The sequence below is a fragment of the Thermobia domestica genome, chromosome 7 (genome assembly GCF_964235325.1).
Source record: "Thermobia domestica chromosome 7, izTheDome1.hap1.1, whole genome shotgun sequence".
Lineage (NCBI taxonomy): Eukaryota > Metazoa > Arthropoda > Insecta > Zygentoma > Lepismatidae > Thermobia > Thermobia domestica.
This window is the reverse complement of record NC_137460.1, coordinates 55179032-55183594: the sequence shown is the minus strand read 5'-3', so window position 1 is coordinate 55183594 and position 4563 is coordinate 55179032.

The window sequence follows — 4563 nt, the reverse complement described above, 5'->3', positions numbered from 1 at the left end:
CTAAATTTACTTTAAAGCTATTTCAGGAAGCAAGGAAGTCGATGGAGAGCAAGAAAGCGCATGTGTGTTGTTCTATGCATCAGACAATGAGGTTACATACAGTACCAAACACTAGACGTTAAATGTGGAAGAAAACCAAGACTCAAACTCATCTCGTTTGGATGCCTATTTCGTATTTAAGCTTCTCGACCTTACAAAGTAGAGTCACTCTCTTAGAAACCAATTAGGCTTTCATATAATTGAAATGATTTTTTTTAACCCTCTTCTAAAAGCATGCAGATAGTGGGACGAATATATAATTGCGGGCCAATCATGGGCTGACAATGGTCTGATACATTACCAATTACTCACTGGCGTCTCTGGCATGTGAAATTTGGGGGGAGGGGGACATCATAGAAAGTGATTTAAATGGTACTACCTAGTCCAACCTGTTTATTATCTTCGATTCCATTTGTCACCTTTCTGCTTACCTTGAGGTATATCAAGAACTCTGTAATAATCGTTCCACAGCCCGAATATTATATTCTAAATAAATATAATAATGTTATACTGTCATGAGTAAATAAATTAAATTAGAATAAAATATTGAATATCTTGTACTTCAAAATATTGGGGAGGGGACGCGTCCACCTCGTCCCCCGCCAGAGACGCCCGTACAATTACTCATGGTGTCGTTTATTCTTACAAGGAAAAAGAGGGATGATAAATTTAAATTAATGAATGATGAAATAATTGACGGAACGAGAAAGTGGAAGAAAAGAGAACCCCAAGAAAACGCAGGAACATAGATATGTTTATCAAAATCCCATATACCATGGGATAAAACTCAATGCTCTATCATTACACCTCCCACATAATTCCCTAGCCTTTCTTCATGTCGACAAGTGCCGTAAATCGGATATCTTTAAGAGAAAATTATAGCAGAAAAACAGAATCCCATCACGCCGTCATCATCATACATATTTTTAACATTACTGGCAGAACACTTGTCGCAAACTACAAGGCATCCACATACCGCATAGCTTCCTTCACTCTCCCACTTTTTTCTTCCACTGTACATTCTATCATGTCCTTCTTGTTATATATATATATATATATATATATATATATATATATCCTTCTTATTCAATGTCCCACCTAGTTTCTCTTCTACTCTTTAGTTACATGTAAAATTATTGTTTTATCCCCTATCAGACCCATTCATTTCCCGTTCGACCCAGCTTATTTTCTACAAACTTCTTCATACCAACATTTCGAAACTATCCAGTCTCTTTAGTCTTATAATTGCTTATAAAATTATTAAACAAAAGAATGTCTCTCTCTTTCTTTTAAAGGATGTAGGAGGTTTCTCTTTGACTGTTAATGATGCAATTGAATGGGATGTGATTTATTTAAAAACAGTAGATCTTACATGTTAGCTACAAAAGTTCAAAACTAACTTCTATTATTATTATTTTTTTTTCATAACACACTGAAGATAATCACAAATAATATAAAACTGTATTTATGATTATAATGTTGTATTTTGTTTTCCTATTCTTTAAAGAAATTAAAGAAGCAGAAATTACCTTAATTATAATGTCTTAACTGATGTATAAAGTTACAGTATCCTGCAGAAAAAAAACAAAAAACAAACGTGTTATTTTGTAACATATTTGCATTCAGATGCAGGCTTTCTTCCAGAAAATATTGTTCAGGGGTGAGGCAAAATCAAATCATGAGAAGAGCTACACTGAGACGTGATTGCTAAAGGACGTGGCCTAAACAAAAGTGACGTGTAATTCCAGTTTAATTTATCGTAACTCTGAGGGTGAGAAGGGGGCTTTGCCTGGAAGGTACACTGTTCAGATGAATGGGAAAACTCATCTCTGGCCATGAGCTCTTCAAGCCAATATGTTCAAAGTTGAAAGTCAGAATGAACTACATCCATTTTCATTAGAAGAAACACAGTCGCTAAATAGTAAAGCACTCACCTTTGATGCGAGTGATCTCAACTTTGACTTTAGAGCATATGAACCTGTGATAGACAACATGGGTGGTAATTAGGCCAAGAGAAACAGTTGACACCTGGAAACAATATGGAATGGAAATCAACATCGAACAATCGAGTCATGAGAATATTCCGTGGAAACGCGCCCTTACGGCTCAGAGTAGAACGAAAAGAACTTGAAGAGGTCGATCATTGCAAATATCTTTGAAGTGTGAAGTATTTTGACCAGAAACGCTTATGAACTGAAGAGATCAGGTCAAGAATTGTCACGGCCAAAGAGAAATTCAACAAGAAAAGATCACTCTTAAGTAGCAGACTTAATATTGGACTAAGGAAGACGCTGGCTAAATGCTATACATAGAGAGTATTGGATTGTATGGTTCAGAGACTTCGACATTACGTTAAGTTACAGAAGAAATATTTAGAGAACTTCGAAATGTGGTGTTGGAGGAAGATGGAGAAGAAAAAATGGACGGAGAGAGTAACAAACGAAGATGTTTTAAAACGGATACGAGAAGAGGACGCTTTTAGCCAGCATCCTTCGTAGAAAAGCCAATTGAATTGGGCACATCTTGCGAAGAAATTGTCTTCATACCGCCATATACAAAAAGATTGATGGAAAGCGAAGAGTAGGAAGAAGAATACGACTGATCGACAATTTGAAAAATAGAAAATATTGGGAGTTAAAAAAAAGGAAGTCGAAGATTGAAAAACGTGTAAGAAATATTTTCAGGCCCAAACCTAAAAAGAGGAGGAAGAAGAAGAAAACAACACATTAGTCTCAGGACCTGTCAACAATCAGAACACACAACAGTGGCTCAATGGTAGCGCACTTACCTCTGGTGCGTGGGGTCTCTTCTTCGATTCCCGGCCAAGTAAGTTTGTGGTGAACAACATCGTGTTCGTGGGGGGCGCGGTGGCTCAGTGGTAGAGCGTTCACCTCTGGTGCTTGGGGTCCCGGGTTCGATCCCAGCCCCTGCCATGTGAACTTTGTGGTGGACAAACACCGTGCTCGTGGGTTTTCTCGGGGTTCTCCCGTTTCCTCCCACTTTCTTCATTCCACTATTTCACTCATCTCTCATCATCACCGTCTCCTTTAGCCTAACCGGCATAACCGTGGGACGTAAAACTCAAAGCTTTCATTTCATTTTAACATCGTGTTCGTGGGTTTTCTCGGGTTACTCCCGTTTCCTCCCACATTTCATTCCACTAATTCTTCCATCATCATTCACTTGCTTTAATCATCCGTCTTCCTTAGCCTAAAGGGCATAACCGTAAGACGTTAAATTGAAACATTTCATTTTTCATTTACTTTCTATTAACTGTTAGTATTTCATTATTCTCGTTTTTTTTTTTTTTTAATTATTTACGCGCAAAATATACTATTTTCTGGAAGTCATTGTTTGGGGTCATCTCGTGGGAATCACTGATCATACCAATAAAATGATTCTTTACTGTAGATTTTCAAATGAATCTCTGTATTATAATGCTAGGTTTATATGTTTGTCTCCAATCCTTCCGACAATGAGATCTCGGAAACCAAAAGTACTAGAATGTGCCGTTTTCGCTGGTCGATTCCAAATTTTGTATAGACTGTCCAGTTCTCATTCAAATTTTCAAAAACCGTGTCGTTATTGTTCTATGCAACATTTTAGGAGCCGTTTTAAGCCCATAAAATTAACATTCTTGCAGGGTGAAACTGCGGTGTTAGGCAACCAGTAGAGAAGTTGCGTGTGGCGGGTTGACGGACGTTTCAGGCGCTTTGCTTAAATTACAAAACCCATTGCATGCTGGCAACTTCAAAGGCATCAAGATATGCAATGAGGCGTACTCGGACGGATATGGATTTATTAGAAATTCACTTGATATCGTGTTACTTTACAAATATGCTACAAGCTCACTCCAATATTTATACATGCCAATTCACTTCCTTTGTGAGTCTCCTATCCTTTACTTGTGTGAGTAAGGAGAGATGCACAGTGGGAAGGAGATTGATGGTCATAACAGAACGATGCGCTGAGTAAACAGAGCAGGTTCAGCTAGTACATATTTAAGAATTAAAATAAGACAATCGGGTTTATTTGTTACGATAACCTGAACTTTATCTAATATATTAAGATGAATCATGTCACTATAATTATAAAATAAACTATTTATTTTATTTATATTCATTATCTATTTGTAATTAATGATCCTATCATTTTAAGATGCGAGAAGTGCGGATCAATATAGTTTCTTGTGTTCTACGTATCATTTGTTTTTCTGTTGGCTAAGGTTGGTAAGTAATCGTATCTTACGTGTACACAAGAGAAAATAAGGTTCATATCAAAATGTAATAGCTGACATTAAATTAAAAAATGTTTCCTTTTGACATAAAATTTTCCTTAGGTGATCCACATTACCCCAATTTTCCACATTTAAAAGTCTTATAGTACTGAACAAGCGTAAAATTTAAAATAATAATAATATAATAATAATAAATGAAAAGAACGTCTAAGTATTAAATTAGTATTATGTTAGTAAAGGAATAGATCCATATTAGAATTATTAGTTTATGGCTTATAAAAAAAACA